The 24,210-nt window shown below is 42.1% G+C and overlaps 1 protein-coding gene across 5 annotated transcripts in view; it reads right to left on the bottom strand.

Moving 5' to 3' along the window:
- Nucleotides 1-24,210, bottom strand: part of SGCD (sarcoglycan delta) — a 306,728-nt gene that overhangs the window by 218,008 nt on the left and 64,510 nt on the right. The window lies entirely within an intron of this gene.

Genomic DNA, 24,210 nt, shown 5'->3' with positions numbered 1-24,210 from the left:
AGACTAAAAGATGTGGTACCACCTGGAGAAATGTCCAGTTTCTACACAGCAAGAGATTACTCATGACTGCACAAGCCCAAAGGGATGACAGCAAAACCCTACTAAAGAGTTCATACTTTGCTTTTTTGAATAATTGGAAATGCAGGGATTGAAGAGTTCACAAGGAAATATGTACAGTGCATTTCCTGAGGGATTCCATGGGGCTTGAATGGGATAATCCTGCTTCCTTTCCTAAGATCATCCATGTCTCATCACAATGAGGTTCAACTGTGGAACACGCTTTTATTTTTGGAGATTTAAGATATGGAAATACTTTATCCTATCTAACTGTTTTTAACATTAATGGAGCTAATTTTGCTTCACTTTGCTCTCCTGTGCCAGCCCAGTTCCATGACCACAGAGCAGTGGTGAACCCAGAGTGGATTTCCCTTCCTGAGCTGAACTGCATCCAAATGGGATAACTCCAAATGAGCAGCACACTCTGATTTCTGAATGTCGTTTTCCAACATATGTGACAGATGATACAAATATCTCCATGTGATGGATTTACATCCAATAATCAAATACAGAAAAGATAAGATCTTTAGATTAAAATCATTCTGGAAGTTTAAATGGAAAGGCAAATCAGATAATTAAACCTCTACTCTTAGTGATACATTTTTTAAAGTGACAAAATCTATACAAACCTAAGGCAGAAACAGAAAGGGCAGCTGAAAGAGAATCATTGAAAACCAAATTAATATTTTAATTCTGTCACCATGAAAAAAAGTCTCTAAATGAGATGAAGTTTAGAATGAGTACCAAGCACAGTGATTTATTACCTTTGCCCTGTAATTTAAATAACTGTTTCTTTAATATTCACTGAATTCTTCCCAGAGAGTTTTAGCATCAGCTGATCACAAAAAAAAAGGGAAAAAAATAAAAAAGAAGCTGAAGGAACAGTGAATTAAGAAAAAGCCAGTGGTTTTCCAGTAGCCATGTCAAAAATCAATGAGACTGAAGGAGCAGAGGTAGGATTAATAAAGCTTTCTTCAACTCTGTAGCTCTGCACCTACTCCCTGAGCAGTAGGAATGGGCTTGTTTGCCAGACAGTCTCTGTGAACAAGTTTCAAAGAAAAATCTAAAGATTCTTGTGTACTCATAATGCAGTATGATGCTTTCAAAGCCAGAGCAGCTGATCAGGGCAGTATTTGAGCTACACACACACTTCAAATGATTTATCCAGCATTTACCTTGTAAGGTGCTTCCCTGAAACATGTCCTCTCCAAAAGCAGTGAAAATAAATTAATAAATATATAGATAAATAAATCACGAGCATTTGGTTTGACTGCTTAAAAGAATCTACAACAATCCCTAAATGATAGGCTGTCAAAACTGCAGTGTTAATTAAATGAAGATTAATTGTTAAATTTACTTAAATTTAATACAATTAAGAGATGCATCATGTTTATATGAACTGATCAAAAGCAGTTAGCAGCTTGCACAGATCCATATTTAATAATATAATTTTAATGTTCAGTTGACACTTACCACACAGCCACTTTTATTAAACACAAACAACAATTAGCATGGCACTGCCAGCCCCTTCCAGCATTCTGTCATCAAACAAACGAGAATTTACAGATGCTATTCCCTACCACCAAATCTCCCTGCTTTGATATAATTACACCAGGACACGAAGCACCCTGAACAGCAATATTCCATGGCAAGGGGATGGGACAGAGTGATGCTTTTAAAATAACTGTGGCTGTCAGCTGTGAGCTCTGCCTGGGGGTCAGGGCTGGAATGGAAAGCCCAGGGGGATGAGCCTGGTCCCTGAGGAGCAGCAGTGCCATCCCACTGTCCCCATCTCCCAGCTGCACCACCCTCCCTGTGGCACATCACAAAGGAGCACCAAGGACCCCTGCCCAAAGCAGAAAGGAGTCAGACACCAGCAGAAGGAAGATGTTGCATAAAAATGCCCAAATCATCCCAGGAGACAGCAGGTCCTATGTACAAAACAAGCCTGAAAACAGTTCTTGCCTCTGATCTAAAAAGAAATTCCTTTTTCACATTAATCTCTGGCTGCTGTTACAGCTGAGGGGGTCCCCAGTGGAACCAAGCACAGCTCCAAACACCACAGGCAACCCCTGGACAGGCAACCTCACTGAAAATTGGATGTAAGGTTAAAGGATAGGCACGGTGGAAATTTGGCATCATTGGGAGCAAATGAACAATGTTCCTGAGGAGTGGTCCACAGAATATACAGCCAACAAAATGGCAATTCCAGGAGGCACTGAAAGGCATCCAGAGTCTTAATAGCCACTGAGTTTGATTTTGCTAATTAGAGGCAGGTATCTCATGACATAAACCTCCATTCCCAGTATCCTCTGTGGCCTCTAACACTTGCCTTTCATAGAAGATTATTTTGTATCTTATTTAAAGATGGGAATAAGTATACTTTAAAGATGAGGATAAACATAAGTCTTTCATGCCTTTACAAATGAGAAAGCTTTTTTGAGCATCATGCTTGAGACAAAATTTACGTTCTTTCTGGTGAAAAATCTCAGTGCAAGATAACAAACCATTTCCATACAAATGAACACCAATTTTGGTGACTTCAGCAAGGGTTTTACTGAACAGAAGTATTTCATACACTCTTTCTGTTGTTCAACATAAAAATAATTCCTATTCCATCCACAAATCTCAGGTCTTAGCCTCAGTGTAACAATTGCATCTACCATCCCATTAATTTTATTCTGACAGGCAACATATTTATAAAACTACTTAATAATTCAGTATTTTCTTAGTCAACACAGAGCATCCCTTTCCAGAAACAATCAACATTGTGGGATTTATTCTGCTGTGTTTACTCATGTCCAAGTGGATTACAAGAAAATGGGAATAATATAAACAAAAATGACCACTCCTAAAGAAGAAGTTTAAATCTTATCTGTGACTGCCTTTAAAGTTATACTAAAATTAACTTAAAATGTTGGGAATTTCCTTAAGGGCTAGATCTCAGCTCGTGTTAATTACATCACCCCACTGAAGGTGACTAATCTATGTGGATTTCTACCACCTGGAAGTGCAGAAGCAGGAACTTAGCAAAAAGCCACCAGTGTGTACCTGAAGGCAGCACATAAATCTTGTAAGGAAAAGAAGCAACTTTCACACCAAAGCCCAGAAGAGCAGCTCTGGAGCTGTTTGCTTCCTTCAAGCTGCGTGAGGAGAATCAGCCAAGCACAGACTCCGGCCCCTCAGAGACAGAGATCACCGAGTGTGGGCTCCAAATAACTGAAACTGAGCCCATAGCTGGCCAAAAAATGAGGTATTTGAATATTTCTGAAATATTTGGGAGTCATGTCTTTCAGCTGCTCACCAACCTTTTGTCCCTTCCTTTGGAATTTTCAGTGATGCTTCACTTGAGGCTGTTTATTTTGCTCATTTTAGTGCTCTCCAAATACTTGCTTTGTTTGGATATTCATGTAAACTCTTTCCGTTTGAGAAGAAACACCACAGGCAGTGCCCTGGGACTTTCTACCTGAGCAATAATTCACCTAATTTAAATTTGCTGGAGCTGTGTCCCCATGTGTGTCCTGCCAGCTCTGTCCCTCACCAGCCCTCACTGCTGGGCTTTGATCTTCCAGCTGCAGCTCACACTTCATTTTCAGGATGTGAATTGTTTCAAAGCTCACGTTACAGACCTGATTTTAACAGTGTTAACAATTATTCTTTAATACAAATACAAATAAATGAATGGATTTACGGAATCATCTTGGTTTGGAGGAGAAGAAGCATCGCAGCAAGTGGATTTTGCCTTTGGGGGTTTGCCCCACTGTGTCTCCCTCGAGTCATCCCAAAACCTCTATTCCACAGCAGCAGATAAAGCTGTTGGTATTCAAGGCACACCCTGAGTTCAAACTCCCACCATATGCTGAGAAAATATCTCATATCAGATCCTAGGGCAGCTGCTTCACCACCACCTTGTACAGCATAAGGCGAGAGCAAGAGGAAATTATAAGTAGGAGAATTAAAAAACCCAAATAACTCGGCTCAGACATAAATCACTTCTATTATCCTGCTTGGGTATGGGAGAACTTTGTGCAGAAAGCTGGATCCTGAACTCTACAAGTGCCTCTGCCACAAAGATTTACTCCTACAGGTGCTTAGGAAAATTATCTCTACTTATTTCTAAAATAATTCTAAATATTCCTAAATTATTTCCTATTTAAGTCTTTAACGGTGGTTTTTCAGGACTGGCAGGGGAAATACAAAGCATCCTTCCACCCTGTAAGAATAATGCAGCAATCTGGAAATACCACAGCAATGTGTCACTTCCACTCATTCTAAATAAAAAGAGGGAAGAAAAAATTAAGTATCACTAAACACAAATGCTATTTCATTATAGATATCTAAACTGCATCCATTTTAGGATGCAGTTCATCTAGACATCTCATTATTTTAAAAAATTAGTTTAGCGTTGAAATAATAATCTTTTGCTTGGTGAAATTTGATCTCACTTTGCAGCTTTTCTAACTTCATTAGAAACCTCTTAGTGAAGCATGAACTGCCACAAACTGTCCTTCTGAAAACTGGACAGTAATTTCCATCAGGGATCCATTAGAAAGAGAAAGGGAAGACAGGGAAAGTGTCACTGGCAGAATACCTGGGAGTGTTTGAATTGTTGTTTTCATGTAATGAGCAGTGCTGGCAACCTCCTCTGCCATTGTCCCTGGTACAATTCAGGCAAATAAAATTACAGTCTGAATGCACTGCTAAACTGGTAGGTGAAAACTGCTACATGCACAATCTTTGCTCAAAGGAAATCTACTCTCCTTGGAGTTATTTGTTTAAAAAAGGATTATTCTATTTATATACAAATATTTACACAACATTAAACTGCACTCTGTTTAATCTCTTCTTGCATGGAATATGTTATATTTTAAAAACAGAACTATTTTACTGCTTTCAACTATCTTTAAGTGTATATATTACAAAAACACCCTTTGCACTGAGAACATAAAGACTAAAAGACACTTGATTTCGTGTTTATATCCTATTTAATGCAATGAAATGGAGATCTAAACCAGTTCCCCAAACCCTTGAAGCTCCTTGAAAATGCTGTTATTAAAAAGATATTTGTGATTACAAATATTTTCCTAAACTGAAGTCAGGCAGCCTTGAGCCACCTCCAGTTTGCTGCTGTGGATGAAGTGGGATGCAGCAGCTCGTTATCCCTGAGCCCACACACGCCTGCTGACCCCACAGAGCTGCAGCTGGGGAGGGGAATCAATAGGCAGAGCTCCAGGATTTCATCCCTAAAGAACACAAAAAGGCCCTTCCAGATGCAAGCAGAGTATTAATGATATTCTCATGGCACACATACTAATTTCTCACACGCCTCCTGCCTGCCAGGGAAGGGAGATCCTTATGTTGCATGGACAGCCACACTCCAGAAATGCCCATGGAGCTCAGGCAAGCACCAGCAATTCCAAGGGAGACTTAGTTATAAACCACCCTTTCTTTCTAGATTGAAAAATATCACAAGCAAATGCTGGAGTATTTAGCCCACCTTGCTTTTCTTTTCCCCAACGACTTTTAAATAAAACAGTACTGGAAACACAGTCAAGACTTTTCCTTTATCATAAATCATTTTTTTCCCAGTCAATCCAATTTCTAACATCCATCTGCAAAACAGCTTTAAAACACTGGAGAAAAAAATAGGCAGAAATACTGAGGGCTGAGGGGTAGGGAAAGTCTAATTTAAAATAAAGCTAACAATAAAATAACTAACCAGGCTTATATTTACCAAATAAACATGTTGAATATGCCCAAAGTTCCTATTGACCAAGTGTCATTAGGGAAAAGATACACCATCATGAGGCAAGATTAAATCTGGATATCTTTACCACTTCATTCACCTTAAAACAGGCAGAAAAGTTTTTTTAAAACATTGAATTAAAAAATATTTTTAAAATATCTCAAGCCAGAGGGTATTCTCACAGAAAATAGCAGCCACTCCTGCATACCAGCCCATCACCAGAGGCATTTCCAAAAGAAAGCACCCGTGTGAAATGGATCTGCCCTGGCTCACAGGAGGATGAGGAATTCAAACATGAATGAAGTGTTTTCCTTGCCCTGTCCAGTGTAACTCCTCACCACGCCTGGCTGGCATTAGGGAATTGTCTGCTTCAGCACAACACCTGACAGAAATTATTAACACTCAGATTTCTCACAGAGAGAGATTGGCTCCTCTGCAGGGCCGAGGTGGGGCTGGAGGAACGAGCAGCACGAGGCAAAATTCAAAACTCAGAGCTTGATTTTCCCCTGAGACACACACAGGGCAGTGCTGAAGGAACAGCAACAATTTTGTCAGATGAGACAGACACCGAGTTTAATTTCGTTGTGTGGCTACAAACTCCTGCATGCAAATTCTGTCTGCAAAAAAAAAAAAAAAGTCATTTTCCAGGCTCTGCTCCCAGCCCCTCCCCACCTCCCTGTCTGAAGAGCCTGTTTGGCCCTGTTACTGCTGTACCCATAAGCACCTCATCATCATCAGATTCATTCTCCCAAATCCCCAGGAGGCAGAGAATCACAATCATGTCATTTCTGCAGATGGCTGGGATGTGCCACTTCCCCAGGCACTTGGTCACAGGCAGCAATGCCAGACAGGGAAGGGAAGGGCTGGTACCCACCCCACTGGGATGCAGCTGCATCCCCTCACCAATCACTCTGTCCTCAACAGCAATAGCCCATCCTTTCCCCTTAATGCCTCTTGAAGCTTTTCAACATCTTGAGTATTATCTAAAATGCCAGACAGAATTATCTGCCCGTATCTCATTAAACATTTGGGACTTTAATTGCAGTGAGCTTCTGACACTGACAGGTTCAGAGCAGCCAATACACAAGCTCAGTCTGCAGGCTGAGGCCAGGCTGCTGCTGCCTTATACTGAACCACTATGATCCACAAAATTCAAGTTATAACTCAGTGTTGCAAGGAAGCACATATTTTTCTTTAAGTTCAAGATTTTTGGCATGTTTTCACACAAAAAATGTGTTCAAATCCAACGCCTAACAAGATCCAATGTTAGCTCAGAGACCAATCCTACAGTAATTTACAAGTTGTGCAGGTGAAATGATTTTGAAGTCTCCATTTTTCAGCGTGCAGGAAAAGAAGATGCAATGATACTCAGAACAGGCATCTTTAGTCAGCCAAAATCAGGGCATTCACTGCACTGCATGGGAACAAACAAACTTGTGGACTGACCCAATGCACATCAGCAAGTTTGCTGTGTTAAAACACACATGAAAAGATCTTCCTGCTTTTATTGCTCATTTGGTTGTTTTTTGGTTCCTGTTTTTTGAGAGGAAACTGGAGAAACAGAAAACTCACATTCATAACAGATGGAAGCAGATGTTTTACTACAGTACATCTGCCTGTTACCTGGTCACACTGAGGCAAAGGTTTGACATTATTGCTAGACAGCTCTGAATATGCAAAATATGACACATCCAAAACACCCCACTGCTGCTGGACCACAACAGGTTGCTCTGGCCAAATGATGAGCCGTGAGGAAAGTAAACAAAAGCCCAAATAAAATATTTCCCTCTTAGCAAAAGATAAACTTCAGCTAGTTACAGACTTTGGAACAAAGAGAAATTTAAAGCATGCTTGCTCTCTCATAGCTAATATTTATACTAATAAAGAAAACAGCTACTAGAATGCAACCAGAACTGAGAAGCACCCCATTATACACCTTTTAATGGATTACAATGGTATTAAACATAATAAATAAAACAAGTGTGCATGGCACCAGTTGACACATGCTTTAAACAGAACCCCAGGTCAAAGATTTTTTAAATGACACAACGTTTTACCCAATTAACCATCCTACTCTTGTGAGGTTTTCTTCCCTTTTCACCCCCAGAGAGGTCACTGGATAGTGATGCTAATTTGGGAAAGTTCTCATGCACTTCTCTGCTTATTAAAAAGTGAGGAATCACAATGCAATTTCAAAATCTATATCACACAAGGCAACTTCAGTGCCAGAGTCTCAGAGTGACCTCTCTCTTTTGACAGAATAAAAAATAAGTCTTTTTCCCTTGCTGCATCAGACACTACAGCTTCCCTTCCAGCAATATTTTGCTATTGGTTTTGCTTTGTTTTATTTTTTAAGTACATACCTAAAATGAGGAAAAACACCACGTTTGTTATTCCAATACAATTTCCTTCTGACTACACAATTTAATTACATAAAGATGGAAAATCAATTTTATTTTAAAATAGCATTCAAATGTGTCCCAAAATGAAAATGCTTTGTTTATCAAGAAAGGATGGAAATTATCACTCAAAGGTATATGTGAAATGAGGAGAATTAGGAGAGGAAGTGCAATTCTTTGCTGTGAAAGATTCAGCCACAAGGAAGAAAAGAAAATTAAACAGTCTCTAATTTTGAATTTAAAAGATGAGAAAAAAACCCCCATAAATGCTCTTAATTTCATATATCCTTTTCAGTATATGGTATTTTTAGATGCTTCAAAAAAACCAACCAAACAAACAAAAAATAACCCAACCCTTTGACCACTTCAGGCTCCCCAAGGAATGTATTTCAGCTACTAAAAAAGATCTTAGGCTCAGATGGTTCCACGTGCAGAGCAGTGAGCTGGCCCAGCACACAAGAGCATGCTCAGCACTCTCTGAGCCGCCCATAAATCTTCACATGCTCCAAAAAAGAGGCTTCAGACAGAGGCTGCTGGCCACCAGCCCTGCAATAATTCACTGCTACAAAATCATTTTCTACTACTCAAACAGAGCCAGTGGCCAGCCTGGTCTTTGAAACAAATGGGGTGAATTCAGCAGGAGGAACAAGGCAGAGTTTTTCGTGAGTGTTTGGTTTTTAGGGGTTTTTTTCTACAACAGAAGGAGGTCCCAGACTGACAGAGACCTGGAGTGGGTTTGGAGGAAGAGTGGAAAACAGAAACAACAGATCCTCCCACCCATGGCCATGTCCAGATTTCATATTCCCACAGAAACCCTGGATGCCTAAAATTATCAAAAATCGCATTTTTGGTGGGAGCTCAGGGCCTGCTCACGGCGCACCCTGCGAGAAATCGGAAGCAGAGAGACAAATCTGCTCAAGGCAGCCCTGGTTAAATGGAGCTTGGCAGGAACAGATAAGAGGGTCCTGTCAAGGAGATTAAAATAAAGTAGATGGTTGCAAAGGAAGGACAGAGGGAAGATCGGGAACCAAGCAGTGTGAAATGGGAGGAAACCACAAAACACGACAGAGTGAAAGGTGAGAGCACCTGAAAGACACTGATGGGAAACTGCTGCCCTGAGTTATGACCTTTCCATCAGGTCAAAATGAAGCATTTACACAAACAGAAAAAAATTAAAGCCTTGGGATCTGATCTAGGCTTAATATTTAAATTCATGGGGTTAGTGGGGGATTACCTTCCCAGCTGAGAAGAAACACAGAAACACTGAATTTTTCAGTCCCAACTCCCAAGTTCATTTGTAGCCATGGTGTGCTAAATATTGCAAATATTCAAACTGACAGTAGTAGGTTATATGGACACTGGATTATATTTCCATGGCTTTAGAAATTATTAGTAAAAAAGTTATTAATAACTCAAAACTTAATAGTTTGAGCAGGTTTGAATACGCAGCTCAGATCTGAGCCACATCAAACTTAGAACCAATTCAGAAATGTATTTTATGCATAACTCTTGTCATTAACACAAGTGAAATCCAAATCCTAAAACGATCTGAGAGGGTGAATCAGCTTCAAGAGACTTTGTATTACTCAGTGTTCTGCCCTGCCTCTCACAAGACAGGAATTCCAAGCGATCCCCAAATCAGCAGCATTTGCATCTTCAAAGGCAAAGGAAACTAAACTGGAAAGAAACTTAGAAGCAAAATGAGCTCTTCATCACAGCTGTGATTAAATTAATCAACTGTCTCACATCAGGACAAATATTGTATTTTATTACATTTTATCCAGGCAAAGCTAATTATAAAAGCATGAGATGATTTGCAATTATGCACTAGAAGCACCACATTTTTCAAATGGCATTCAAATATAATATTGTTCACACACTAACACGTGACACGTGCCATCATGATTTTCGGATTTACCCCAGTGAGTGTGCCAGGCTAACTGAATCAATAAACTACATCCCCCACATTCAGAACATCAGAAGTTTTTCCAGGTGTTCCTTCTCCCTTCACAAACTTGCACAGGGAATCTCAAGGCTGAAAGCTCCGAGCTTGGCAGTGAAAAACAAGGCACTGCAAACCACATTTGTGGCACATTGTTTGTGTGCCATTTTCAATTAAACACACAGAAGTCCTTCAGTATTCTCAAAAAATCCCATCACACTCCAATTCCAGGAAATTGAGAAGTACCATTACATTCACCCATACATTTCTAAGCTACATAGGAGAGAGAAGCACCAACCTCCTCTTGCACTTCTGATAAATTAATTCCCCCATATGATAGAACAGTACAGCAAAATAACCCTCTCATTGAGGTTTATGACATACTTAAGCTTAACTCTGAATTCCTGGGATTTGCAACGTTGCTTTTGATAAAATTATTATATGCCTGTAAAACTGTGGGAAGGCTGGGAAAAGCCACACATAAAAGGCAGTCTCAGATTGACCCTGGGTATGCAGAGGGTTATTTCTGGAGATGTAAAATAACAGCCAAAGTTCCTCCAAAGGCTGAGGCTGCCTAGCACAGTGTCACTACAGAAAATACAAAGTTAGCAACCACTGTGACAAGACAGAGCAGAGTGATCCACTGTGTCCAGGGTCCAGCAGATTCACCTTGCTGCTCCATTCAGCTGCCCACATCACATAAACCCTTCCCCACAATCCCACAGGGATGGAAGAGTGGTAAAGAGAGTCTGGAAGAAGCTGCAGCTGATTTGTCTCTCTTACAGATTTGCATCTCCAACTCCACTCCTCTCTCCCTCTCAAATTTCCCCTTTTCTAGTTATTTTCCACCACTGAAGACATCACCAGGTTCTCTCATCAGCATGAAATGTTCACTTGAAAGAGTCAACTTTATTTTGCTCAATGTGTTTGTGCTAGATAAGCATTTGGGAATTGTTATTTGTCTTGCAAAATTCCTGTTTCCTCTCGATACAGGCCAGTACCCTGCAAGCCCATTTCTGTAGCATTCTACTGAATTGTGAGCTCACTTCAGCCTTCATGGTTCCAGTCAAGTACTGCCCTGTCCTGATATGCATGCAGCTGCAACCTCTGTCAGATGTATTTATATTCAAATATTGCAGGCCTTTGTCTGGAGCAATTTTATTTTCCCCCTGCAAAACCAGGGATGTTTCATGCTGGTGGTTGGTGCACAGAGTGCTGAAACAGTCCCCAGGAGCTTTTCCTGCAGGAACAGAAAGCAGGCTCAGGATCCACAGTGAATCCTGAGCCAAAGGCAGGAGCAGCACGTATTTCCAGGCTTCTCATCCCCACACTATTTACCAGTGGTGGTGAGAAAGCAAGTTCTCCTTGCCAAGTGGCCACGAGGGGATGGTGTGGCTGTCTCCTCACAGAAACAGCACCCCGCCAGCCACGGGCACCGCTCCAGACAGACAGACTGCAGCACAGCACACAGCAGCTCATCAACCTGTGTCAAAACTCATTTGCTGAGCATCCCCCAACAACTTGTGTGTTTTGAAACACATTATAACAGGATAAAAAAGGAGGGTTGGTCGCTTTGTGGCCTGGTCATCTCCCTTGTTAGAAGGAGTTCGTGGTAGTCAAGAAAATTCCCAACAATTTAAAGTAATCTTCTGCTAAAAGTATGCCAGAAGACAGGACAGGGTTTTTACTGCTGAAGAACCACTCTCTTAAAGGAACTATTTGCTCTGGACCAAGAGCTGGCAGGAGAAAGCACAAAGGCATTCCAGCCAAGAGCAGAGCAGCATCACCCAGCACAACCCTGCTGGCACCACTGCACCTCAGTCAGTGCCCCTGGCAAACACCAACACAGGACACTTGCCTTTGCTGCAAAGACAGCAGTGAAAGAGAAAGAAAAATGCATTAACAGGCTCGAGGCAGCCCTTCCCCTGAGCACTGCAGTTTCTGTTGAGTCAGAGCTGTCATCTGCCCTGCAACAAACCTATCTTCACTGGCCATTCTGCAAGCAAGATTCCATCAGGGCTCCCTGGCTCCTGAGGGAGCCAGCACTTCAGCATCAACTGCCTCCACTCCAACCTAATGGAGGGAGATTGCTCATGCCATTATTTTAAATGGTTGGAGGCCACACAGTCCCCAATTTCATTAGCTGCATTTATAAACAGATCTTACACTTAATACTCTGGAACACGGAGATGTACATATGATGTATCATCTTCCCATCACACACCAGAAAAAAGGAAAAAAAAGGAAAAAGTAAAAACCAGCTTAAGTGTCTCCATTTGATACAAGTGTCTTCATTTGAGAGGATATTTCTGCAGATATATGTAAGCAATAGCTGACTGAACTATTCAATCAACTGTCTGCAAGTGGAATACATGGAATGGTTCTCCCCTTCTGCTTCACAAATTAGAAAAATTACAGTCAATCAGACCGGTCACACATAGATGTCAGCAGTGCATAGAACTGGGAGCCCCAGATTTTACCTGCACACAGGAGTTCATCTAAGTTCAGGTGGTATATTTGAGCTAATTAGCTAAATTACTGCCAGAGGCAAGAGATGAGTCAGAGCTGTGAGCCTGCACCATGTCCTTCCACAGCAGGGCCAGGGGCTGGGAATGTGCCCGAGGAGCTGCCTCCATCATTTGTATTTAAGCCAACCTTAGGCCAGTTTACACTGATTTGAAACAGATTTAAACCTCAACTCAGGGACTGATGTGATATTGAATTGTAATAACTCAAAGAACACCCTTCTGTAGCCATGTGCAAGCGAGAAATAAGAAAGTAATAATACAGAGATCCCAAACTGAACAGCATGACAGGAGTGAGATATGGAGCCCTCAAACACAAAATCACAACCAATTAAGCTTTAGTGGCTGAGCAGGTGTGAGTCTCATCATTACTTATATACCTTTTTTCTGGAAGTATTATAATTTTCTATCAATTTGTTTATTTTATGAAAAATACATCTCCAACAGACTTTGCACAAAGTTATAATAAGCTTATCTATTTGCCTATTCAATTATTAAGCATTGTTTGTATCTTTTGTGCTTTTGCAGAACCCACTTGAAAGAATAATAATGTAATAAAAAAAGAAATAAAATTAATGGAGCTAAATGCTGATATGTTATTACAGTTTGTTGTTAATTGCAACACAGATACAGTTAAACAACAGATGCTGCAAGTACTTTTTAGCTACTGGTAATTTTTGGGTTGTTCTGTTTTTCTCACAAAACAGATTTTTCATTTAAACAGCTGCTGGGTGATTTTCAGCATGGAAAATTAAAACCTCAATCATCTAACAAAAAAATAGTGATTTGCTGTTAATCCAAAGTAAAAAAAGAAAAAAGCATTTTTATCCAAATATAAGGTACTAAGAAAAGAAAGGGCATAATCAGCTGAGATGCGAAGTTATCCTGCAAACAATGTCACAGCTATTTCAATAACAGACCAAGTATGACATGTCAAATCTGCCTCATCCACCTCAGCAACTGCTTTTTGGAGGCAATTTTCTTTCCATTTTTCCCTTCTTCACCCCAGCACCCTCTCCACAACAAGGACAGTGTTATGTCTGCATTACACAAGGCTCTGGGAATACTCAGCGGAGTGATCTTGTTTCAAGATGAACTTTCTGGTTTAATTTATTTTGCTCTGTATTTTGAGCTAGAGAAAGTGAAGCCCAGAAGGGAAGAGTAGGGACTCCTTGGTGTTGGAGTTGTTTTCCCATATCCAGCACACTGGTTGTGCCCAACAGTGAGAAGAGAGAATGGTTCAACAAACACAGCATCTGCAGCCACCTCTGCCCACTCACTGAAAGGGACACCCACACAAGTAGCTTAGGCTGGACTATTAAATCTTACACACTTAAATCCAGAGAACATGGATCCCAATAAAACCCAGCAGCAGGATCCATGCTGTGTCTCCACCTGGCTCCCAAAACTCAGAGCTTTGCCTAAGATGGCACAACCCAAATGTCCCCAGACATCTCAAGGACAGAGGATTCAGGTGTTTCTGGAAGGGCTCTGGGAATGATGAAGGGCCTTTTAGAGAGACCAGTAAACTACTGGGAATGGGTAACCCCATCATGGGAAAAAATAAAAGGAGAAAAAGCAACTTTGGGGGGTTTTAAAATGTGTCCCACAACCCTAACTAGTGCTATCCTGGCATGCAAGAACTATAAACAATGAAAAAGGTCAGCACACAATCACCTAGGCAGGCCCAGAACAGTGATGCAAGACGGAAAATGCAGGCACTGAGGCCATAAATTCAGGGGATGAGAAGAGAAGCCTCCTAAGCACAATATTTACTGCCTGCTCAGGATTCCTTTTTATTTTCCTGTGTTTGCTTGTCCTTGGGCACTCCCTGTTTGGTATTCTCTGAGCAGTGCAGGGCTCCCTTTCAGTCCCCACAGGCTCTGGCCCCTCCAGGCTCACAGGGTGCTGTATTTCACCCGGCCCAACATCAGACACCAAACCCAGGAGCTGCCTCCTCTCCCTAACGCCTGAGATAAGGCTGCAGTGACAGGCTATAAAACCGTCCACACACACACACAGCTGATGAATATTCATTAGAAGTCAACACACAGGGAGGATGAAGAGCCTCCCCCAGGTAGCAACACCTCCCTCGGTTCACATGGGCCACTTCGTACCCTGCTAGATAAAACCCACAGCCACTCACATCCTTTGCATTTCACGTTTTTCCTCCTCCATAAACAGAAAAGAGACTGAGGCATGCAGGGTGACCCTGCCAGCACTGCAGAACACATCACCTTTTCCACACACACCCCCCAAGGTGTTTTTCTGTGAGATATTAGTTTCCAGGCTCTTTTGGACATGGAGGAAAAGGGCTTTGGTGAAATAAAAACATCTCTTATCTTAACACAACTGTCAGTTTAGGAAACAACTGAGCAGCACATCCTGGGTAGGTACATACATTGTTTTATATGAAGGCACTCCTTAAAACAGAATCCCAGAAGTCCAATTAGTTTGTGAGCATCTACCTCCTGCTGACCTCTCCTAGCACCATGAGTGTACAACCCAAAGCTGTTTTCATGCTTTCCAGGATTGCATCTGGACTAGAAACACCAGATAATTATCTTTAACACTGCAACCATGAGCATCCCAGGCCTTTCTGGACCTCTGCACATTCATTATATTCAGCATGGAGAGTCTTCCAGATTAGTACAGAGATACTGGAAAGGTGATGGGGAGATAAATAGCAGGAATTGAACAAACTGCAGATTAGGAGGCTTTTAGGCACATTCCTGCTTCATCCTTACACATGGCCCACATCACCTAAACATGCATTTGTATTTCATCATCTGCTGTACAAGGCACAGATAAAGTCCCATGGACAGATCCTCAGCTCCGTTATACGGAACTGTGCTGGTTTTCAGCAGCTGAGAATTGAGCCCTGGAGCTTTGGAGAGATTCCCTCAGGTTTATTTCACCTCCAGGATGCTGACCAAACTCCGTGCTCATCCTCCCTCTCTGCTTCACTCCTGCATTCATGCCGCTGACCATTCACTCTGGATGGAAACAGCCACTGGTGCTGAGCCTGGGGTCCCGAGAGACAAACACACATTCACCCTCTGAGCTCTGATATCAGAGCAGAAAAACAGATAACAATTAAAATCTAAACATTTGCCAGCTTTAGGGGGTGATCAGACATCCCAATCTGACTCGCTGAAGCGCTGTTTTTACAATCCCAGCTGCTAAGCAGCTTCACCAGGGTGTTTATTTGCCACATCTCCTCACCCCATGATTCTTGAATTGTTAAGTGTTATAGAGTAGTAATTCAGCATAGTTCCATTGCTTATGAAAGCTGTGCAGAAAAAAAAAACATCAGAAATAATCTAGGCTAGTTCATTTGAAGTGTAAATGACTTCGGCATGCAATACAAAATGCAACAAGTGCCTTTCAAGCTGTCTCATTTATGATAACATAGAAGTTGCTGATGGAATGAGAATTCTCAGGTAGTTATCAGGGAATTTTGCAGATCATTTGTACTTCAGACTGCATTAGCAACTCTCACGTCATGTCAGCAGCTTGAAAAAAATTAAACAATGAATTACATTCCTCCCAGTTTTTATTCTGCTTTGACTGAGTAATCTCATCACTTATCTCACATGATTTTGCATTTGCTGCAAAATGCTTTGTTCTATTTCTAAAGGAAACCTAAGACTTCCCCTGAATTATTCCAGTTTACTCAGATGAGCAATCAGCCATCAGCAAAAGAAATATCTGCTTATCACATCTCTGAGGCACACAGGCTGCACAAGACTATCAGGTATCTCACCATTATCAAAGTTATAGAACTGAAGCTAAGGCTGGGCTTCATCCTTGACCTGCACAAACTAAAGGAGAAGGAATAACCAGCACCCCAAAGGTAAGACAGACCTGCTGATACAGATGGATTTTAGGAGCAGAAAGTGACACCGGTGAGAAAAATACATTTTTACATTTTTGCTGGAATCCTTGGCAAAAGCCAAGGGAAAAAACCCAAAAATCCCTCAGTTTTTTTGGTTATGGTTCATTGCTCTGGCTAGAGCTGTGTGAACATTTTATCAGCTTGACACCACAGTTGGCAGCTTTTATGGGTCAGGAAGAGCAGGCAGCGAGAAGGTCAACACTCCTCTGGAAAAAAACTGCATTTTCACCTTGCATATCTGCAACCCTGGGCTCTGGTTTTGCTGTCCCACCAAACACCTTTGCCCTTTTAGGACACTCACCCTGCAGTGCAGCATGTACCCCAAATGTTTCCCTGGCTGCAAGCAGGAGCCTTCAAGTGCTGGGGAAGCTGAAGCTGTACCATCACAATGTGCTGCCTCTGCACAGCCTGGCTTTCTGGCAGCCACAGAAGCTGCTGGAAACTTCCAGAATGTCTGGCAGAGCCAATCCCTCATGGCTCTGAGGGTGGACATGCTGCTGGCCAAGGCTGGGCCAATTAGAGATGATGGTAATGACTCTGTGGTAGCATATGCAAGAAGGAAATCAAAACAAAGTGGGGTGCAGTTTTTTCCTAGCCAGAGAAGAAGAGGAGGAGGAGGTGAGAACATGTGAGGGAAACAACGTGGAGACACCAAGGTCAGTGGAGATGGAGGGAAGGAGGTGCTCCAGGTGAGCACTTGGAGTGATTCATCTGCAGGCTGTGCTGAGGACCTTGTGAAACAGCTGTGCCCCTGCAGCCCATGGGGATCCACAGGAGATGCAGAGATCCACCCTCAGCCACTGGGGATCAACAGGGGATGCAGAGATCCACCCTCAGCCCCTGGGCATCCACAAGAGATGCAGAGATCCACCCTCAGCCCCTGGGCATCCACAAGAGATGCAGAGATCCACCCACAGCCCATGGGGAAGGTGCCCACACCTGAGCAGGTGATCCCTGGAGGAGGCTGTGATCCAGTGGGAGATCCACGGGAGGGAGGGCCCTGCTTCCAGGCTGGAGCAGCCTGAACTTGGAGGATTGCATCCTATGGCACAGTGACCCATGTCACAGCAGTTTTGGGAGGGGCTCACATTGCAGCAGGTGTGGTAGGGCAGCTGCTGGTGAGAGTGGGCCCACACTGGAGAAGTTCATACCTCCCATGGGAGGGACTCCATGGCCTCACAGGGGAAGCACTCCTCTCCCCAAGCAGCAGAAGAAAACCTCAGGTGATGAACTGACCAAAACCCTCATGCTCTGTCCCCCTGAGCTGTCTGTGGGAAGGAGGGGGAAAAAGTGCTTTTAAGATTTTATTTTACTTCCCATTATCCTCCTCTGATTTTGTTAGTAACAAACTCACTTTGTACCTCTAAGCTGAACCTGTTTTGCCCTTGGAGTGTTTTTTCTCAGTCCTTATCTAAACTTATGAAATCATTCAAATTTTCTCTCCTCTGCCCAGCTGTGGCAGGGGAGGGTGAGTGAGCAACTTTTGTGGGTGCCTGGAATTTGATCAATGTCAAACCATGAAAACCAGTTTGCCTCCTCCAAGAGGAGAGAATCAAGGGGGTGCTGGGCAAGGGAACGTGAATCTCTGGCATTGCCAATGAACTTGTGGGATGACTTCTCCCCTGTCATCCCACAAGCTCATTCTCTACCTTTTCTGCAGCTTGGTGCAGTTCAGAGCCTGGAAGTGTTTCTGTCAGCACATGGCACCAACTCACAGAGTGGCAGCACTGGCTGGAGTCACTCAGAGGCTCTGTGGCTGCTGGGATGGCACCAGGCACACAGCACTGCCAGCAGCACATCTGAATCCTGAGCAGCTCTGGAGAGCCCTAAAAGCAGAGCTGCAAGCAGGGGACACTGCTTTGTAATTTGGGCAATTTGCAATTGTGCATCATTAGGCTTATGTCCCCTCATTAGGCTGCGCAGTCTGTGCCCCTCATTTCTCCTCTCTTAATTCTTTTAGGAGCAGCAGCACTTAGTTGGGTTTCTGAAACAGTCCTTACTAAGTATTTGGTTTCCCTTAAAATAAAATTTGCAGGAAACAAAAACATAACATTTAAATGCCCTCCAGTGATCCATCTCCTAAATTACAGTACACATTAATTTTTTACAGAACTTTGTGAAGCAGTTGTATTCTCTTATATCACATTTCAAGAGACAAGAGAAAAAGATTTACTAAAAGCACCAATATAAAGGTTTGTCAGCAAAAATATGCATTCAAAAGAACCCACTCCAAAAAATGCCTCACTCCCTTTTTTATTCTTAAAGATTGCCATGAAATTGAAATTTCTGAAGTATTAGGGAACTTGCGCGCTCCCTTCAGTCAAGTGGGCAAAGCATCAGAGGTCTGACACATAAACTGGCTAAAAGAAGATGTTGAAAAGTCACATTTCAAATCAGGAAAGCAGCAGAAAAGAAGAAAATAAATCAAAAACACACAAAAAACATGTATATAAAAACCCCTGAAACAAGCAAGAAAACAGATCCTAATTGCTAATGGAACACAGGCAAAGTAAGAGCATTGAAGCAGATTTAATTGGCTTTCCACAAGTGACACCTCGAAGGAGGTAAGCAAATCTGGATGGCTGAGGAATTTTAAGGACATGTCAGACAGCCATCTGTCAAGGATAAAGCAGGACCTGGAAGAACAGGTCCTGCCTTCAGGCAAGGGATGGACAAACTGACCTCTCCCTATCCTTCCTAACCTCATTTTCTCTGTGAAATTGGAATATGTAACACTTCACCAAATCTCTAAACTAGTAACAGGTTGGAACAGAGGAAAACTGATAAAGCTTGTTCTGAGCCACATGATACAGCAGGTTTTGCCTCTGAATTTCAGTAGAGAGTGTCTTTTGTAGATTAATACAGAGCTGGACAGGAAGGAGGGGAAGCAAGGTTAATTTTCAAGCCCGAGATCTCTGCAAGCATCCCTTTTCTGATGGAGTTACCCTGTTTCCAAGCCAAAGGCAGCAATTCACAGACATTAAGCTCCAGGGTAGGCTGCAAAGCACATCCAACAAAAGGCAACTGGGCATGAGTGGGTTGGGGAGAAAGCAGCACACAGAGCAGCAATTAGGAATATAAACCTGGACAAACCTAGACAAAATTGTTTTAACTTCTGTCCTAAACCAGTAATTGCTTTCACCACTGAGAGTTATTTTAAAAAATTTCCTGAAGGACCTTTTAAAACCCTAATCTATGAAAACCTGGGAAGTTTTAGGTTGAGCAACCATGTACTTAATTCCAGCAAAGTGAAAGTGAATGAAGTGAAACATCTGACCACATCCAGTGCCACCATTTGATGTATCAGAGCTGTGTCAAAGTTACATGTGAATGACCATATTGCCTTGACTAATCTAAAAACCTACTGGGGTTTGTTTCACACACTGAGAAATACAAAAACAAACTTAGGGAAAAGATGCCATGAGGGAACCGTTTTTGTTTTCCATTCACTGCACATGCATTTTTACGAAGACAACACATGGTAAATGGATAAGAACAATTTTCCATCATTAAGGAAGCCTTAAACAACCCCTGACTGCTAATACCATCATCTCTTAGGCTCCTACTAAATTGCAGTTATTTGCTCAAAACAAAACGATGAGGCCTGTGATATAATAGAGCAATTTAAGCAATGAAGAATACAACACCTGTAATTCAATTTCATGGCAACTGCTTTCACAACATGTTTCTATAACACAGTTAGGATATAGGAAACTTCTCTCAGAGCAGCAATTCCTTTTTAAGTAAGCCAGGCTCTCAAGAAAGAAGTGGGCTTTAAGTAGATAAATTCTATAAACAATAAGCAATTTTTATCTCCATGCCAATCCTTTCAGGTCTATTTCCAGCTAGTTGCCACTCTTCTATTTTGGTTTCTATTTCATATTGAGAGGCTGTTGTCAGAAAAGGTAACAATAAAAGTCACCCATGATCTCTAACCTTGAGAAAGTTTTCATGCAGAGGAACATACAACAGCTTCCCTTCCCATCCATCTTTGCTGTAACAGTCACCATATACCAAAAAGGGCTGTAAATCCCAGGCCTGTGACCTTCCCAAGGAGCCAAGGAGGGAGCAGGGGGAAGATGGGGATATCAGTAATGACTAGTCAATGCAGGAAGTGCAGCGAGCACAATGGCCCAAAAGGAGACATCTCATATTAACTCAAAACCCCACAGCTGAACTGCATCCAACAGCAAATCTTTCTCATCCTTCACAGCAAATGATGAGGCCACTTGCCATCCTGGCAGAAAATTCTTCAGAGTACAAGTTCATGCAGACATCAAAATCAAGATTTTCAAGGAGTAACACTGATGTTCTCCATTGAGGATTGAATCATGCCCCCAATGTTCACTTTATAGAGTGAAACTAGGAAGAAATCATCACCAAATTAGGGATTTCCTTCTGGGTTTGATGGCTGGAACAAATACTACAGCAACTGTTTCAGGAAGTCTGTGCAATGGCATAGAATAGGCCAGCAGACGAAAACCTTTCCATCTTTTCTCCCCATCTTTCTGTTCCTTATAAGCCTCCTCCCCCTGCACAGGGACAAGGATTTGGGCAGGGATCTGGATGGAGGTGCTGTGCCAGGCTGTAATGCCTGCAGCACTGAATGCTGTCAGTGCAGAACACAATGGGATTCCCCACCAAAAAAAAGGCAAGACCCTTGTCATGGAGTAGATCTGGCGGAAAAGATCAAGGGCACCCACCTGTAACCTTCATGAAATGGATGTGCAACAAGGACATGCTGTGTCTCAGTGACTGCAGGTTGGAAAAACACTCCTCTACTCAGGATAAGAAGAAATATTCCTACTGATGAAATGTGTATCTGGTCATAAATCCCTCCTTGTCAATCAGATCTGCTTGAACCCCAGATCAGCAGGACAAGAAATTCACCTCAAGTCCCATCCTATGCTACCCTCTCTACCCTCAAAGCAGAAACCAGTATAATCAAAATGTTTAGTAGCTCCTGCTGCATTTCCTGTCTGTTCATACTTTTATTTTCTGTAATTTTAAACAGAAAAGCTGCTGCTTTGAGCATGAACCATTCAATTCTGCAATTCTTCACCAACAACCATTCTACCTACACTGATACTCTCATCATGAAAGGAAAACAGCTAAAACCACCTGAACTCTAAGTGTATTTGTTTAGGAGCTCCATTTAAGAATAGCTCTTTGGTTCTCTCTGCTTAATTTCTACATTGCATGACATCAAAATAGGTTGGTATGCAGAAAATACAAAAAAATCCCAATCTCTCCATCCACCTCAAGAAAACATTGAATGAGATAATGAAAGTTGTTGTACTGACCTCTATAATTAGGGAGCAAAAAATTAAGCACTTCTGTATTTAGACTGGCTACCCACAAGGGAATAACAATTTCTGGAAGCGTACACATAGAAAATAAGAGTCAGCTGAACTAATTTCATCCCCTCTAACCCTTGATTTGGTTGCTCCTACATGCTGCATCTGGTTGCATATCAAAGGTTCAGCAGGGCTGTTCTTTAAACTCAACAGGAGACCCGTGGCTCTTTTTGTCTGAAGATATTCAATCTGTGCTCGTCAGTGACTTCTTCCCATACACCATTAATTAGCTCTGCATGCTGCCTGCCATTAGGAACATGAAGAAAACTCCAAATGAACATGTGCACTGCTCCCAACAAAATGAGACTGACACAAGTGGCACCTTCCTGCACTGCAGATGCAAAATACTGAGCAGGACTAAAACTGGGCATTTTGGGGAGGAAAATGTGACTTCACAGAGGTAAGACTGCAAGTTACAACAGCATACCTGATGTTTAAATGATTTTGGTAATAAAATGCACATGTTGTTAAGAGTGTCAGAGTGGAAAAAAGGAGTGTGATGTTCCTTGGCAACACAGGAGGAAACTGGAGTCCATTCGCTATTCTACTTAAGATGGGGCTCATCACACATTTACCCACCTACAGGGGTCACAGAACCATAAAATGTCCAGGGTTGGAAGGAACCTTAAAAATATTTAGTTCTGACCCCCCTGCCATGGACAGGGACACCTTCCTCCAGACCAGGCTTCTCAGAGCTCCATCCAAAGTGATTATTGAGGCTCCTTATGGAGTTGGTGGAGAAAAAAACACCCTGTCCAGTGTACATTTCATTATATCCTAAGACAGAAGTCAAAGATAAAGCAATTCCACTGTATGGAGGTGCCTTTATGTGCAACATTTACAGTGGGAATATTAAAATAAAAAAAAATTAAAAAAAGAAAGACCAGGCAGCTTTTGCTAGCTAAAGCTAAGCTAAGCTCGATTTTACTGCAAATGCAGGTGGAAGGCAAGGATGCCACATCTTCCCTCATGATTCACAATAACCATGGTCACCTTGGATTGAAATACGGAAGAAGGACAGCCTTCAACAATGTATGGCACAATAAAGATTTAATTTCAAGTAGAGCTTCCTATTACTGATGCAGTAACAACAAAAAAAAAACTCTGTAACTGCTGATGTTTTTAGCAACCAACCCTCTCACATTAGCACAGTGATTTAAGGAAAGTCACCATGCAGCCCCATCATTTCTGAGCACTATGACAAAAGAATATCAAAAACCCAAAACAGTTTCTGATCTTGGTTGAGAATAAAAGAGCAAAGCCTCAGCTTCAGCAACTGCTACAGCATTACACAAAATACAGCATTTACTGAATATTCCTCCATTTCAGGACCCTCCATCATTCAGCTGGTTGTGGTGTTAGTTCATTGTCAGGCCTGATGCTGATTAAAAATCTCTGTCCCAATCCAATTCCCCTCACCACACCCCTATAGTATATTTATCTTTTATAGGGGACCTTGATGTCAGCAGTTAACAGAGTTTATCCTTCTTCCAGCAGCAGGAAGGACCTGATCTGACTAAGGCAGGAGAATGGAGTTACCTTCTGTTTCCCCACCAGCTTCTTCAGCTCAAAGAGGGTTTTTACTAGGTGGAAAAGAAAAAAAAAAAATTCCGGCATTCCAAATTCTCAATGTTTTAAAAGTACCTCTCAGGATTTGGGCCTTCTATTGTCACATTTCTTCTCCTTGCCCAGAGAAGCTGTGGCTGCTCCACCCCTGGAGGTGTTCAAGGCCAGGATGGAGCTCTGGGAGACCTGGTCTGGTGGAAGGTGTCCCTGCTCATGGCAGGGGGCTGGAACTGGAGCTGGATGACCTTTAAGGTCCCTTCCAACCCAAACCATTCTCTGCTTTTATGACTCTCTTTAAGGAGAGGTATGAGACAAAAACTTCCTCCAAAGCCTAGCAAAGCTCTGCCAGCACTGCCAGAAGGAGGTGGGCAGAGAGCAGGACCTCTCACAATTAATTCAGCAGAAGCTGAAAAATATTTACAATTGCTGCCTTTGCTGAAGAAAGCACAAGCAGAATTTTTCTCCACTGAAAACATGAAGGAATGGGTCAGGCTCCTGCTACACACACATGGATTCCAAATTATGAGTTTATACAGTTACTTTTTGCTCACTTAAAGCAACCCAAATATATAAAGCACCAAAGAGATTACTTGTCTCACAAACTCTGGTCTTAATGTTGCACCTGTCCTTGACTTTGATTAAAAGCGAGAGCTGAGGAGGAGGCATCTATGTGGTTTGGGCTTGAAGGTAAGATAAAGGTGGAAGATTGGTAATAGAAAG

Source organism: Ammospiza caudacuta, chromosome 16 (assembly GCF_027887145.1).
Source record: "Ammospiza caudacuta isolate bAmmCau1 chromosome 16, bAmmCau1.pri, whole genome shotgun sequence".
Lineage (NCBI taxonomy): Eukaryota > Metazoa > Chordata > Aves > Passeriformes > Passerellidae > Ammospiza > Ammospiza caudacuta.
Note: the sequence above shows the minus strand (reverse complement) of the source record. Positions and strands in the feature narration are given on the sequence as shown.